Here is an 18,204-nt window from a genome sequence, read left to right on the forward strand (position 1 = left end):
GTTAGAATTGGTATTTGAGAAATCTAAGTCAATCCTAATCTTTCTACTTTACGAAACTACTTGCCAACTTAAATTGGCATCATTGAGGTGACATGACATTAGGAAATGGTGGACTTTAAAATGCGCATGTTACCTCCTTAGTGCCAAAGATGCTCACTTAAGGCTTAAGGAGCTATCTATCATATATTGCTACGGCAAGTTTACCACATGTTTGAATATTAATTTTCAATGCTAAAATGGAGTGGATTCTTGATCTTAGACGGTAACCTTCGCATAATTGAAAAACTCGTTTAGAACCTCTCGTCTTGGTCACTTATATATATATATATATATATATATATATATATATATAAACATTTATATTTTATAAAAAGTTCAAAAAGTTAACCCTAAAATGATTAAAACCTCCGATTAAAGTGAAACAACGATTTATCATTAGAAACATTTGTGTCCACGGATCAATACTTGGTTCTTACCAACACTATTCTACATATACGATAGGTACACTTGCCTATTTTGTGTGTGTTTAGTCTTTGTAGAAATCACTTTATAAATTTAAAACAAGATCCTTGTGCAAAAGCTAAATATCCAATCTATCATATTTATACAAGCTACACAGCTTGCATCAAGTTTTTGGCGCCGTTGCTGGGGACACGGTACGTTTCTAAAAACGATCCAAGTTTTAATTTAATAATTGTTTATAATTGTACAAATTTTTAAATTTCAATTTATTTTATTTTTATTAATTATTAACTATATAATTTTAAGGCTAGCCTAATTTTAACGTTTATTAACCTTACCTTTACTTTAGCTTAATTAATTTAGATCATAGAAAAATAGCTTAGCCTAACTCGTAGTTTAAACCTTTAGTTTACTATAACTAACTTTTACTTTAGTTTTCACTTTGATTTAGTCCCATGTATGTCCTCTACTTTTGAGCATGAGCTTGTTTATCCAATTTCTGAACCGGAACGACTCTTTCGTCGACGAACACGTAAACGGGCTGCAGAAACCGCCGAAGCAATCAAAGACGAATCAGTAGACGCCACCACATCAGGAGAAAATCAAACCAAAGAGATGATGGCGGCCCAGAACAATGAGCCGAACATGAGCCAGTATGTCAAGCCAACTCTCGAAGGCTACGGCAATGGAGTGGTTCCACCCGAAATCACTGAAAATTTCGAAATCAAATCAAACACCATTCATATGGTAGAAAATTCAGTTCAATTTCATGGTCTCCTCGACGAAGACCCTCTTTCTCACATATCTCAATTCCTTCGAATCTGCGGAACCTTTAAAATCCAAAACTGTTCAAACGATCAAATCAAGCTTAAACTCTTTCCTTTCTCTCTAATGGGTCAAGCCCTAGAATGGATAGAATCTATTTCCTCTGGTTCCATCACCACTTGGGACCAGATGGTCAAACAGTTTCTCCTCAAATATTTTCCGCCTGATAAAACTGCCAAATACCGAGCCAGCATTACTGGATTCCGGACCGATGATGATGAGTCGTTACAAGCAGCATGGGAGAGATATAAAAGTCTTCTAAGAAGATGCCCACACCATGGACTGAGCGTATGGTTACAAGTACAAACTTTCTTTGACGCACAATCCAATCAAAACAAACAGGCCATCGACCAAATAGCTGGTGGAGACCTGGGATCCAAATCACCTAACGAAACATTTGAAGTCCTGGAGAAGGCTGCAAAGAAGAGTTTCGCTTACAACCCACCAAAATCTACACCTACCCATAAAGGAATACACCACGTCGATTCCAATACTCTTGTCACAGCACAGCTTGAAGCCCTTTCTAAAAAATTCAAACAACTTCAAGCCGAGCTATCAAAAACCAGACTCATCTGTGACACTTGTGGAGGAAATCATAAGACAAGTGACTGTAAACAAGTCATCATGTCCATGGAAGAAGTCGATTTCATCGCTCGACAGAACAACGCTTTCAGCAACAATTACAATCCAGGATGGAGAAACCACCCGAATTTCAGCTGGAAAGACGGAGGTAACACTCAACCCTTACCCGGATTCGAAAAAAGACCGATAAATCAACCCTTCCAACCAAAACCCCAATTTCAAGATCAAAGTTCTAGTAGCCATCAAAACCCAAGCTACTCAAAAATCAAAGAAATGCTAATCCAACACATGACGAAAACAAATGAAGCAGAGAAGAAGGCCGACTCAAGAGCTGTTGATATCAGCGGAGTATTATTAAAATATGAAGCCGATCTCAAAAGTCAACAAGCATCACTACAGAATCTAGAAACTCAAATCGGACAAATTGCCCGACAATTATCCGAAAGACCACCTGGCACTCTTCCAAGCAACACAATCACCAACCCGAATGCGACAACTAACGCTGTTACACTTAGAAGCGGTACGACCACTGTTGCCTCGCCAACTTCAAAACCAATTACGGAAAAGGAGCCTCCTGATGAAACGCAGAAAAGACTGACCCCGACTAGCACCGTACAACCCAAGGAGCCAATCCAAACTTATGTTACACCTATTCCATACCCTGGAAGACTGAAGCAGGAACGATTGGAAGCTCAGTACGGGAAGTTTTTAGAAATCTTCAAACAACTCCATATCAACATCCCTTTTGTCGAAGCCATCGCTCAAATGCCAAAATATGCCAAGTTTCTTAAAGAAATGTTGACAAACAAGAGGAAGCTGAAGGAACTCTCATATGTCACCCTAAGTGAAGAATGTTCAGTAGTCCTCCAAAGCAAGCTGCCAACAAAAATGACCGATCCAGGGAGCTTTACTATCCCTTGTCTCATATGAAATTCGTCTGTTAGCAATGCCCTGGCTGACCTAGGAGCTAGTATTAATTTAATGCCTTATGCGATTTTTGCAAAACTAAGGATAGGAGAACCAAAGCCTACCCGCATGAGCATTCAATTAGCTGACCGTTTTGTTAAATATCCTCGGGGCATTGTTGAAAACATGCTTGTCAAAATTGACAAATTTGTTTTCCCAGTAGATTTTGTGATTTTAGACATGGAGGAAGACAAAAGTGTACCTCTGATTTTAGGAAGACCCTTTGTAGCCACCGCAAAGGCTATTATTGATGTTTGCACCGGCAAGCTCACTCTCAAGGTCATTGACGAGGCAATCACTTTTGACATAGGAAAATCTATGTAATATCCGCAACAGCACGATGACACATTATACTGTGTTGACATCATAGATTCCATCGTAAGTTACTATATGCGAGATTCCTCCATTAATACACCGCTAGAAACACAAGTCTTAGACAAAACATTCAACATGCCCATGTTAGAAAACGAAAATATCAATGATGATTATCAGGAAGCATCAGAAGTAGTATATGAGATCACTGAATGCAATGAAAAATCAAAACAATCAATCAAAAATATCAATGTCTTGAACACTTGCTTATTATGACGATTGATTCCATCTCCTCGATCCATCTAACAGTCGTGATAGCTCCCTTGTCTCCATTAAATTCTTTCGACCCAAAATACTTGAAGTCCTTGAACGAACAGCCTCCAGTATTCAACCTTTTAAATTCTTGACGAATTACACCATCAGCATTAGATTCGTGAACACTCTCTTCAACATGGGATGGTTTAGGACGGGATTTTACGGATCTTTGAGAAGGGTTAACGGATCTGGAATGTTTGGATTGCCTAGATTGGGATCTAGCTTCGGATTCATCTCTAACCGCTTGTTTAATCATTTGTTGAATTTGATTCATATATTTTTCAGGAATTTGTTCATCTTGTTTGTTTTCGGGGTCTTTCCCCTTGTCTTTTCTTTTCTTTTCTCGGCTTCTACTCGTGAAGCCTCCAAGTTGTTGCTTTGATGAGACATTTTATCTTTTATTTTTCAATATAATTCTTTATATCTGAAAATTTAATAATTTCTTTATTAAATCATACATTATTTTATTTATTCAACATATGCATATATCGTATATGATATATACATAGATTATTATATCACATACATATTCATCCATACTTGATGTATATTTATTCCTATCCATACAATTATATAACACATATCACAACAAAAGTTACATTAACACATAAACTCCCATAACATAACTTCATCTTCATTTTTTCAGTCCTTCATGAATTTCTTCACCACTTTGGTTAGCTTGTTACATTTGCGAAGAAGCGTCTCTCCTATCTTCTTCTTTTTCTTTCCATCAATGGCTATCTTCTTTCTCAATTCATCTGTCTCATGAAAAGCTCGATCAAGATGCTCCTCCTGTGACTGTGGAATGTCATTGGGATATCCATAGCGGGGTGGTGGATCACGATACCCCATCATGACAACATCGAAATGGTTCTTCGGATCCGGGTATGGTGATGCATTCACGTCGGATTGATAATTGAAGAAAGCTTTGGCAGCCTCGTTCTGCTCCCGAATTTCGTTTGCTTGGTCTTCAATCGATGGGATTTCACCTTGATATGATGGAAAACTTGATGATGCTTTGCCTTTGAGCTCTTGGAGAAATTGCATGTAGGGATCAACAGAATCGGGTTTGGATTAAAGTATGGTTCTTCTATCGGTGTCGTCACTTCAATTGGATTGTCAGGGTATTCCTCCTCCGGTTCTTCTTCTGTTTCCTCCTCTTCTTCAGGATGTTCTTCTTCTGGTTCCTCTTCTTCCATTATTTGGGCAGTCTCCTTTAACATTGCGGGCATGCGAAAGTTCTCGTACGGTATCATCACCCTCATTTTGAGCTTGTGAGATGGTCCTTCATTATTAAGGCGGGAGTCGGCAGAATCCATGGTAGAAATTCCGGTATGCCACCTTCGCTGGTCTGAGTGGCATTGCATCCAGTCGGATGAGGGAGATCTTGGTTCCTCCTTGATCGGTCGGTTGGAGAGGAAAGCGTATGAAGGGTGAGGATTTTGTGGTAGGTACGTCGGTACACCAGATGGGTAATATGGCGGGACTTCGGATGGTTGGTAGGTAGGAGCCTCGGAAGGATGATACGTTGGGACTTCAGATGGTTGGTACATGGGTAAGCTCGATGGATGGTAGCTCGAGTGCCTTGGTGCTTGGTATACTTGATTTGGAGTGTTATCCAGATGGTAAATTAGACTTTGTTTGGGATACTGATTATGTTCCTCGTCGGAATTGAAGAATGATTCCAAATAACCCTTACTCATGATATCCTTTGGGAATTTCTAGTATTTTCCTGCTCTTTTCGCTTCATGATCATAATACTCCATTAATTTCTCAAAAGACATCTAAATTGGGCGGTTTAGAGTGAGGAGAGGGAAAGAAAGGGTTACCAGCCAATCTTATCCCTACTCAAATAAACAAGTAAAATATTTTCCTATACTTGGATCGAAGCTTGGGTATTATCTTTTAATACCCAATTTGCTAAGATCGATGGCTCTGATACCAACACTAGTCACACCCCAAACTACAGCCTATGCTTATGACACATATATTGGTACCACAATTGTAATTAAATCAGAGTTACGTTTTAATAGCGGAAGTCTTTAAAACTTGTGGTTTAAAATATAATATTTACATATACAAATGACGGGATTTTAAAAGTTCTCGTTTAATGTTTCAAAGATTACTTGTTTAAGTTTTACAAAACAAACCATTATTTAACATTATATTTAACAAAAATATCCGAGCCAACGGATTCTTGCATTTCGTCATTCCAAGTGCTAACCTTGATCACCTGCAAAATGTAAGAAAATACGTCAGCAACGAATGCTGGTGAATATGCTGAAGCTAAAATATGTTCTTTACTTAATCACCCCTCGAGACTACGTAGGTCTCGGTCCAACGTGGCTTAGGAATAATCAAGTTAAAACAACACAATTCATAAACTCAAGTCTCTATACTCGGTTCCCCTAGCAAACACCGCAGCGTTCGACTAGTTGAGTGCCTATACATATACACAAGGTCATACTCCCCGCAGGCGAGCGTAATTGTGACCAGGTGTGATGTGCCCACCACATATGTAAGGATCCAAACAAACGTACACGATAGCCTGAGGCCAGTATTTATACTCTTGTTTATAAATGTTTTAGAGACACTTAGTCTCATGTAAAGTTTTTCATGTATTTGACTCGTTTGAAAACAAGTTTGTAAAAGTTGGGGCGTATTCACCTTTTGATTTGGATCGGCTTCAAACACCATCCGAGGGTCTTTCCCGTTGCTATCTCGCACCTATAGTACTAGTATAACCAATAGTTAGTCGGATATAAAATCCGGCTTAAGACCTTTAGTCTTATTTTTATAAACTTTATCTCAATAAACCTTTAGTTCAAATCTCTTTTACTTAAAAACCTTTAGTTTAAAAGTAAATTTATAAACTTTTAGTTTATTTATAAAAACCTTACATTTCTTCTTTTCTAGGAAATGTATTCTTTTCTTTTATTATTTAAGAATAGTTATTATTGCTTAAATAATATTTTCATAACAAAGGATATATATATACTTACACACATATATATTTATCAATATTCATAATTATATCTTTTGTTCTTTTCTATGTTATATTTACTTTTTCCTTTTATCGAGGTATCAAGTATAACCTCGACTTAAGGTTCAAGCCTTATAATATTTTATTTTATTCGGGTATTATGCCTACCTTTTCTCGGCTTATAAACCCTAAATATTTGAGCAGCACTTCAACAACGTTTCTCCTTCTTTATCCTCTTGTTCCACCCTTCTTTATGCTCGCAAAACAATTAACACCAAACACTTCAACACTCGTTGGCACGCCTTTCGAGACTCATCACCATCTTGATGTCGAGATTTAAAAAAAACCTTCTTGGCCGATACGTTAGTGGAGAGTGGCACGAACTTTGAGGAAACGAGAAATTGGGGCACGATTTTCGAGGTGGATCGAGGGTCGGGTTTTCGGGGTTTAGAGAGAAGTTGGAGAGAGAAATGTATGTGTGATTTTGGTGTGTGAATGAGAGATCCCGAGGTTGCTATTTATAGGCAAAGTTCTGGAGCCTGTCGCGGTACGCGACGGCCTCCCTGGCACCCGTCGCGTATCGCGACATAGCCCCGGCCAGTCACCATATAGGTCCGCCACGTGGCAGACGGTGTGCCACGTGTTGAGACGTGGCAGACGACGTGCCACGTGTGGCCATGTGTCGGGACACGTGGCGGGAGGGGTGCCACGTGTGGACACGTGGCAGATCTTGTGCCAGAGGTGTCAGGCCACGTCATTGCGATACGCGATGTCGTTGGCCTTTGATGATCGCGTATCACCATTGACTCCTTCTAGAAACAATTGAACAAGCCCGTCACGATATGCGATGGGCTTGTCCTTTGTCCCGTCGCGTATCGCGATAGGACAAGAAAACAAATTTTCATTTTAAACCCTTAGGTTTGGATTTTTGGCAGGTTTGGTCCTTTGACTTTGAAAGTTTGACATTTTTTTCTTGAAATTTCCATGATGTTACAGTCGTTGAACCATATCCTGGCTGATCCGACTATTGTTTGCATGAACATCAAACAACATTTAGCGTGAGACCACTTTTCGATTCTGGCCGCATCAGTGAAGACCTGGAGGTGGTCTTCGGGATCTTCGGTCCCATCATATATGGGGTGGAATCTTGATTTTCGTTTGAGAGTCATAATCGGCGATTTGTTGAGAGAAACAGGACAGGTTACCAGGCTTGTAAGGCTTTGCAAGGTCTTCTTATACCATTGTAGTGATATTATGACTCGTCATTCATTGGTGAGTACCCAGCGTTTAGTTGATGAGCTGGGTCCAAGGGAAGTGTGCCATAATTTGAGCCATCATCTGAGGCATGAGGTTAAAGCCTTGAAGGCTTTCAGGAGTTGCTGCTATTTGGTTTGTTCCCATAGAGGTGCTTATTGCTGCACTCCGAGCCAAGGGCAAGACCGTCATGGCCTGCTCCCATGTAGTGGCTGTAGGAAGAACACTTGAAGCTGGTGACTGCCATATTTGGTCGAGAGTGGTCTCGTGCCCAAGGGGTTGTGAAGTAAACAAGGGGAAGGCCGTTGGGCTTGGTCTCCCGTAGGTAAATAGAGCTGGGTTAAAAGGTTGGCAGGTTACACTTGGACCAGCTTCTAAATGAGAAGCAGACGGTCGTGAGCTGGTTAAAGGGGAAGGTGGACGTACGAGTGACAGTGAGGGCTCTGGATCGTCATACTCCAGCCTTATTTGTATCCCCTTTTCTCTTTCTTGGCTCACGTGTTGTTTAAGAAGATGTCTTAGTTGCAAGAAATGCCATGATACCCCTTCCAGCGTCAAGTAGACACGCTCCGGGGTGTTCGTGACTCCTGCATGAGGAGAAGGAACTCCGGATCGTGAAGGGGTTGGAGTTCGAAAAGGTGAAAACTCGAGGAACAAAGGTTCCGTCGGAGTTCCTTCCGGGGTGGAAAAAGGTGTGGTTGCCGCCGGAGTTTCCTAGCCGGAACTTGGTGTCGGTGTTCTTGACACTTGGTCGACTTCATCGGGAGATCCACCTTCCGACATGGTGACTTTAGTGAAAATGGAGCTACACTACTGGTCTTTAAGAGAAAGTAAGCGGCGTAGCCCCACGGTGGGCGCCAACTTGTTACTACAACAATTATAAGACCAATGATAGTGAATAGACTGGTTAGGCTAACAGGATTCAAGGGTTCATGTTAACCTAACGCAGGTCGTGGTGTCCCTCTACGTTTGCAAAACGTAGAGAGAGGTTCACTAGTTTGTTGTTAGTTGTTATAGTTCACCGGAGATCCAAGACCGAGGTGTTTGAGACCGGTTTTTGGATGAAGTTCTTGGTGAAGCTATGATGTTCTTGAAGTAAGAAAGAAACAAGCAAAGTGTTAGTTCCTCAAGGAAGAAGAGAAGATTAGAGAGTATATGTTAACTCTCCAATCTGGTGTGTTCTAACAGTTGGGTTTACATTCTTTATATAGAGAGAGATGTAAGCCTTTTGTCAAATGGATAAACTAGTTAACCTCTGGTTTAGTAGAGGGTTGACCTTTTATAGGCGGAAAGCTTTTGACCGTTGGTTAACGATTATAATAATATTACTTTTTCTGAGCATGTCCCTTGTTTAGAGGGAACAGTGACGTGAACAGTGATTTGACGTGTGTAGGTCCCCCGGGGCGTCGCCGATCGATACGAGATCCGCACGAGGTCTAGGAGTGCGGAATCCTCCTAGACTCGTTTATTGGTGTAGAAGACGAAGAACACGATTACACACATACAAACACACGAACAAACACAAGAATGGGATAGACACATCTGCAGATCTTTTATATAATAACCAAACACGTTACATACCGAACATAGACAGATACATGGCCGACCCAAGGTGAGCTCTACCTCGGGCCGTCCCACACGGCTCTCCCTCTCTGTTTCTCTCTAGACAATTGAACTGTAACACAAAACTCTAATTTTTCTGGATACTCAAACCTAAACAAGACACACACATATATATAAACAACTTCACGGGCTTGGGCCTGTAGGCGAAGTTGTTACAACTTCGCCTAAGGCGAAGTTGTTCTAACTTCGCCTATGGCAGAAGTTGTTACAACTTCGCCTAAGGCGAAGTTGTTCTAACTTCGCCTATGGCAGAAGTTGTTACAACTTCGCCTATGGCGAAGTTGTTCTATATTCGCCTATGGCGAAGATGTTCTAACTTCGTACTTCGTTTCGGCTGAACAGAATTGCATAGCGACGGTCACAAAACATGCACCAACAACCTCAGATATTATTAGGTTCTGGTGCCCTACATCCTCGGATATTATTAGGGTCCGGTCTCCCTTCTTCCTTGGATATTATTAGGGTCCGGTACCCTCCATCCTCGGATACCGGTACCCTCCATCCTCGGATATTGTTAGGGTCCGGTCTCCCTTTCTTCCCTACTATCATGCCATACCTTTCTATATATATATAATTGTAAGTTTCATACGTACATACATCATTCATGCATCATATACAACAATCGTATCATCAATCCATCACCTGGCAGTACATTCAATATCCGAAGATCATTTACGCACCGGCATGCATTCATTCTTACATAAATCATATAAGGCATACACTTACCACTTAAGGTAAGTGTATTAACTAATCACATCGAGTATGCACTCAGCCCCGAAAACATAACAAGGAATGGGGCTAGAAACTCACCTGAATGTGGTTACGTTCAGAGTTAATGGTAATCCATTTATTTTGTTGTGCACGACTAACTGTATAATAATTACACGTATCAATTAATTACCACTTCTCATATCGTATTTCTAGTTTAATTATAACCCTCAACGAACGGGGGTCCGGGGGCAGCGCCCCTGACAGCAGAGTTCTGGGGGCGGCAACCCCTAGCAGGGTCCAAGGGGCAGAGCCCCTGGATGGGGTCGAGCTGTCTTAACACAATTTTCATTATAATTCTAATTTATTATTTTATTTGCTAATTCATTAAGTTCGAGGGATTCTTTGTAATTAAATCATTCTTTTCTAAGTCCATGGACCATTATGTCATTTTATTAAACTTCTAGTTCGTTACGCAGTTCTTAATGAATTGGGGTTCGTTCGTTACTTCTGTCTTTCATAACGAATTGGCGAATTCGTTACTTCATAACGAATTAACCTTCATAGCGAATTGGCCTTTATAACTAATTGGCTTATAAGACGAACTGACTCTTATAACGAATTGGTCCTTATAATGAATGGCCCTTTTATAACGAATGGACCTTCTAACGAATGAGGGTTCATTCGTCATTCTCCCACAACGAACTACTTAACGAATTGCTTAATGAATGAAGCTAATTCGTTATTCTTCCTTACGAATTACTTGCTAGTTCGTCATTTCCCCCTAACGAATTAGGGTTAGGTCAGAATGTCAGAACATTCTCTGACATCCTCGTACACGCTTTTCCGGTGCCGTCATCGCCGGAAAACCGGGATCTCGCCGGAAAAGCGAGATCTCAGTTTTTTTCCACCGTTTTTCGTCCCGTTCGATCCAGATCTGAGCTAGGGTGACCCCTAAGCTTATCTTTTGATCGGTTTATACCCGATTCCACCCGGATCTCGTGACTTTAACGGTTTAAGGGTGTCGGCTCGTCATTTCGCGACTACATCTAGCGGATTTGGGTCCATGCAATATCATACTATCATTAACTCTGGTCAGGATCGATTCTTCTTATTGGTTTCGGTTAGAGAAAGAGAGAAATATGAGAGAAAGCTTAAGTGTGTGTTTTGGGTGGTGTATGGAATATGTGAAATGAATGAATTAATAGGTAATTATGGTTTATGTATTTAGGATCATGGGCTTAAGCCCATGGTCTTTTCTTCCTTTCTTTTTAATCCAAGTCCATAACTCATATCTATTTAACCCAACACAAGCCCGACTCATAATAACTCATAATTTATTTTATTAACTGAAACGAGAAAACGAGATGTTACATAAGAGGATCAATCTTATCCGTGGGAACCTTTTTTAAATTCTCATAAACAAAAAATGGTCTTCTTTGGTAAGGCTCTGAGAAATGGTCTCTGAAATGTCTAAAAATCTCTCTCTTCACCAGAGAGGGTTTTGAGACCCACACCCCGTCAATCATAAGGCCTGGGATCCCATTTATAGCCTTCCTACCATTTATGTAACCGTGATAGAAGGAAGAATTATCAGCCCCAATTCACCCTAGATTTCTGTCTAAGGTCCTTCATATTTTTCTGTGCTAGCTCCTCTAATTCTTTCTTTCCAGACCCACCATTCACGTTTCTCCAAATCTCTACATTCCAACTCCTTCTCAGTGTTCTCTAAATCAACTTTTAAACTACTCAAAGCACCCTCATCTTTTATCTTCCAGTCAACCCTCCAAACACTAAGTTTATCACGAAGCAATTTGAACTTGCAATTGAGAACCGAATCCGGATTAATTCCATCATTTGGTTACACCTACAATTATTAATTGCTCCAATTGATACCCAAAATAAAGATGTCAGTTTCAATTGAAGGTATGTGTAACGTCGTCATATTTAATTGAAGGCTTGTATAAAATGGTGATATTCCCCTGGCCTTCAACTCATTTACGATTTGCTCCCTAACTGTTGTAATTGCTCAGTTTTCCTCGTATCCGTTGATTTTGTTGCATTTGATGATTGATGATATTTTATGTTACACCTTATGCTCTATTAACCTTTTTGAGAATTAGTGATTATCTATTTTTGACTGAATTTTATTATTTTTTGTGATGCCTTAAGTACCATGTGACAAACTATTTCGTGATGCCTGAGTGTGTTTTTTGAACAAATGAACGACATTACACATTGTTGGTTATCCCCTTATGGCTCTAAAGAGATCGAGTCTATGTGGGATGACAAAGAGGATTTGTTGACCGTTTCTACAGCTGACATCAAGTGAATTCCAAACAACATTTTCTCTTACTATAACCCGGTTTTTGACACCACCACCATGCTTGGGTAGTCCCACCAAGGCACAATTGGAATGGTGTTGAAATAAGGTTTGTCATTTACTTTTCAATGGCTAGAGAAAATGCTTATGTCCTTGCTGGTGTTTTTTTTTGAATATTGTTGTTTTTGCATTGATGATTTAATATGTGATAAAACATTAAAGTGTATGTATAATAACTGCTGTGTTCATGATGTGTAGGCATCACTTTCAACTTAACCATCGGATTGGGTTACATGAATGAAGATTGCCCTTGTTATGTCAACCCGGCTGACCTATTTTGACTTGCATTTACAAAATAAGTAAATAACTCATAATGAAGTTTTGTTATTTAAATTGACTTGTAGCTGCTGCATGCAAAACTAACCTGTGTGGCTTTTCAAGGTCAAGTAGCTTAAAAGTACTTTCTGGTGGGACGTAGTGTTGCAAGTGTGGTGTTGTCATTTAAGGCATGGTGCAAAGTGATACACGATAGCTATTATCGAGAGAGCTTGAATTGGTGAATTGGGGGGGGGGGTTCATTGTTGCTGCCATTTAAAGCGATGGAGTATAGAGCAACTGAAGGTGTAGTCATTTTTATTTGACATACAAGGGTGATGGACCCAAACCCAGATGCTGGCTCAAGAGTTTACTGTGGAAACCATTGCTAATCTAATTTATTTGTTTTAATCGCAAATGTTTTGGATTTTCAGATAATCCAGAATGTTCAATTAGAAATGGTATGAGCATGAAATTATCATTCTGTGTAAGTAATAATTTTTAATATTCATTGATTTGTTCACTTTTAGATGGGAATGGCTTCAAATCCAGTTCTAAGGCTTGTAGCGAATGCCATAGTTTCCGCGAGCAACTTAGTTGATTAGTGTGCTCCTACATATGTGTTTTTTTGCTTTGAGCTGAAGTTTTACTCTCTACAAGTCAAGCCCAAAAATGGTATTTATACTTACCCATTTTTAGCTTTGTTGATAGAACTTTGACGCAAAGCATTGGACTTCTGTTAATGATATCAATATAGTAGTTTTAAGTGTGAATGCCATTTTTAATTTGCAGATCAATAATATAGTATGATGAGACAGTCCAGTTAGTTTCATATGATGAGCGATCTCAGTTAGTTTCATCTTCCTCATTAGCAACTTGTTGAACACTTGAACATCGTGGGAGTTTTGTTGTAAAGGCCTTCTTAAGCTTGTTTATGTTTTTTTAGCATTATCTTTACTGAAGCACATTGGTAAATATACCAAAGTGTGCTGGCTTATTGCTTCTTCATTTTTTATTTTTTTTATATATATGTTGGTAATTGATGTTTCTTATAATCATGCCATATATATTTCTAGAAGCAGGACGGCCTCTTTGGTTACGCCCTTATTGAAACAATCCTAGATAAGATATGCTACTGCATTTGTATCTTTTCTATGTATCAAGTATAATAACCTCTATATCTAATATATAAATCTTTGGGTTTTTTTTGTAGGCATCATTTCATGCTATCAAAAGTAAAATTTCTCGATGTCACGAGCTTGCGCAACTTTTCCATTGCCAAATATCATGAAAATCCACAAAGTTATATAAACTTGCATAGCTAAATGGCAGCTGAGAGGGAGTATGTTACGTGATTTCTCTTATGCTTCACTACAAGATGGTAATTTTTGAATGATTTTTTGGATTTATATCCAACTATTTATTATCTTCAGGAAAGTCTTCTTTGATGCAGTGATAAAAAAACATTTTATTGAACTTGATTATTATACTTTTAAAGAGGGGAGGCCTCAATATACTAACAAACAAATCCTGTTGTATCCTCGTCGCAATGTATTCATTCCTTTTTTTTCTTTTTAGTTTCTTACTTTGAAACATACTTAAAAATATCCATATAATACATATGTTTAAAATGTATGCATTAGTTTCCCATATGTTTTTTTTGTATGGGTCATGGGTGTCAGTCGACCTGATTTGACCTGTTTTTTTTTAGTTAAATCTTTAAATTTACATATTAAAAAATATTCAAACATGAAATGTATTTGACGTGCTTCGTAGCAAAATGTGGGTAAAAATACTTTTAGTTAACCATAAATAAGGCTTATGATAATCATTTGTCAATATTTATTTGTATACTAAATAATGAATACATAATTATTACTTATCAGGTTCTTGAATCTTGCTTGACTGATCCAACAGATTCAATGGACGTACTAAATAACAATACGTCATCGACAAGAGACATGGATGCTTGAAGTTTTTACAACTCAAGTCAAATTCAAACTACTTTAATTTAAAAATATGAATGTAGTAAAGGGGTTAGATGTGTTTTTACCTTCTTAAACCCTCACATAAATTATTTTAAAAAGGAAAGATTGATTATGTAATTTTATTATTATTATTAGAATTTAATTATTGATTCTTTTCATTTTCGGGGTGTGAAAACATATTATTTTTTTACCCAGACTAATAATATTATGCAATAATCAAACTATTCAAGCATATGCTATTAATTTTTTAACCTATCAACCTCAAGGGTTAGTTAAAATGTCAAATTTATTGTGTAAATTGTAATTGAACCGATACATTAGTTGGGTTTTTCAAGAAGGTTACAAAACAAAACTGCTTCAAACAGTCAATTTTTTTATTAAAATTGCCTGACATCTTGCTTATGTAGGCACAATTTTGGTATCATATTGATTCTCAACCATCCTGATATGTTGGAACAAGCAAAGTGACTAAAATCTTGGCACTTAACCGAAACACTACCAACAGAATTCTCATTGTGTCCCCGCCGTAACGCGCAGGCTCTCCCACTAGTACTATGATTAATACATAATCCACTGTATTAGCATGTTCCATGAAAGATGGATTCAAAAATTTTAGTCAATGGGTGTCAAAATGATTAACTTAGAACGGATCAAGTTAAACTAAAACGTGTCAAATCAAAATGAACCGGGTCAGGCAAAATCAGGTCGAGCAAGAAAACTACATTAAATACACTACATAAATAAATGTAAACAACAAATTTCATTAAGCATAATAAACAAAATACATGTTACAATTGATCCCTACATGATTCATCATTTAAAAACGGTCAATCACAACTTCATTTGTAACAATTCAATGGCTTCTTTTTCAACACAATAAATTACACAAGCACTCAAAAATCATCACCGATTAGATTATGCAATTTTTTCTTTATGATCTTCATTGCAAAAAACAAAACATATCTCAAACGTCACGGACGAAACATGGAGAACTAATGTTGGCTTCAATAACACACCAAGTGAAAGGAGATATGTTTTCTTGTTTCTACCATGAATAGCAAGAACGACAATAGCTTTCATCCTTTCGACACTAAATACATTCACATTTTGGCCTAATTTTCAAAAAAGCCAAATTAACTCAAGAATTGATTCGAAGTAACTTTTCTCGTTTTCTTTTATTTGTTTGTATAGTTAACGGCTTCCAGCTAGTGGCGCTGGCGCCTTTTAATATATCAATGATTTTGTAGTCCAAAAAAAAAAAACCCCACTACATCCCTCTACAAGTGTCATGGTTTGAAAAACACAAAATTTAAGAAAGTTTAAATGATTGCATTTCTTGCTTAACAAATGACTATAATGTCATTGACATATATAAAAGGACAAAATTTAAAAAGTTTGAATGATTGCATTGTGTAAGGGTAAACGTGGAAATTAGTTAATAAATTTTGAAAGTGGACATATGTAATGGGACAAACTAAAAAGGAAATGTGGACACTTTCAAAGGGACGGATGGAGTATTATATTAATACTTATTTTTCCAGGTTTGACATATATAAATTAGAATGTTTTAAAATCTATAATCCAAATAATCGTTCCTCAAATGACAACAAAACTGATAAATATATCTTTTGTTTGAAAACAAAAACAAGAAATCGAAATCACAAAAAAAATACTTATAATAATAAAACAAAAAAATTTTACGGAGACATACCTGACATGTGAAACAGCAGGCACATGTTCGTATCCCACTCCCGTATAACCTACTTTCAATTGGTGAATTGGTTTGACAATTAAGTAATCATGACTGAATTGTTCTTTTTTTAAAACAAAATTAAAATTGGGCTTGAAAAATTGGTTCAAAAAGTTAAGATTGGGATATTAAAAATATATGAAGGGGGGGGGGGGGGGGACCTGGATCTTTAGACCTTGTATACTAGAAGGTTATAAAAATTAAGTACAATTTTGAGGGGTGCTTACACCCCTTAGCAAGGGCGACGCTTGGATAAAAATGCGGAGGGGGCGGACTCAATGCGTATAATAATTTTCCTAATGAATGGGTCCCGAATCAATATGTATAATATGTGTAAAAGAAAACATGTAACTTTACACTACTAAACAAACATTCAAAGAGGGTCGGATCCAGTGGGAAAATAAGGCTAAGTGTAATGGGGCTATAACTGGGGCGACATTCAAGAGAAACACCCCCACCCCCCCACCCGGCGATAAGTGTTACACCCCAACATACGTCGGAAATGTCGGGGCATGAGCTGATTGCTCACAACTTTCCAGGTACTATCATTCAAAATAAAAAATTCAATATCTATAATTCCCATTTAAATAGTACAACAAATTCAAATAATCATAGTACATAAAATTAATAAATAGGCAAGTAAAATAAACATCCAAAATTAAATCCTTTTGTCTTATTTTCTAACATGCATCCTAAGTTGCTTTAAACAATCTTGATAATCATCACATGCGGTAACCTGCATATGCGTAAAAAATATAATAGGTTTCGTCAACACGAGGTTGAGTGAGTAAAACACCAGATTAATGAATATATAATAAGTATAGAAAAGAGCAAACATTGTGAAGTGAGATAAGAAATTTAACCAATAAGCAAGTAAGTATGTTGTCGGTAAGCTCGATGTCAGATAAACTGAACGATGGCTAACACGATCCACGTATGATCATACTAGACTGAGAATATGTTGGACATCTCCAACATTTATTCAAGTAATGTATATAAGCAGATAACACGTTAGGTATAAACTGTTAAACACACATGACTAACAGTTGCAAGTTTAAGTATTATATAATAGAAAAATATATAGTAACGTATACGTCCCCAAAATGGTAAAAGGTAAAAACTGAGTTAAAAGGGGGAGTGAGATAGTCACCTGATTAAATGAACGAAGTAAAAGTGAGGATGTGAGGATGAGAGTAGGTGACCCCTTCGGGATTCACCGACAAGGATTCCTAGTTAAACATAATACAATATTAATTAATTATAAAAGGTATAACTTGATTTAATGATTTAAGACTTCGATGCAATTTGAGTTAGGTTTTGCGATTAGAATGGTTATTGATTGATCGATAGATTTCTGTCGTTATTATTAATGTAAAATCATTATTATTAGTTTTAAATAAATAAATATGAGTTGAATAATTATTTGGTTATTTAAATATTATTTAACTAAATATAATGCAATTATGAATGTGTACACATATATATAAAACTTGTAATATATTAATTAATTTAAGACAAACGTTAGAATATATATTTATATATCTTGGACTATTTAACGAAAATCAAATTTTATAATTAATATGTTTAATATACAATTGTTACAATTTAAAGTGTGATACATACATACATACATACATACACACACACACACATATATATACATATAATATTTTTATACATAAAGTTAATATAAACAAATTGATAAAGATGTTCAACGACTAGAAAACACAAATAATGGTGTTGAGTGTTAATTAAGTAATGTTGATTCATTATTATTAAAAATATACTTATAATACAC

The sequence above is a fragment of the Bidens hawaiensis genome, unplaced genomic scaffold (assembly GCF_021521415.1).
Source record: "Bidens hawaiensis isolate Kalapana, Puna unplaced genomic scaffold, B.hawaiensis_p1.1 tig00049148_1, whole genome shotgun sequence".
Lineage (NCBI taxonomy): Eukaryota > Viridiplantae > Streptophyta > Magnoliopsida > Asterales > Asteraceae > Bidens > Bidens hawaiensis.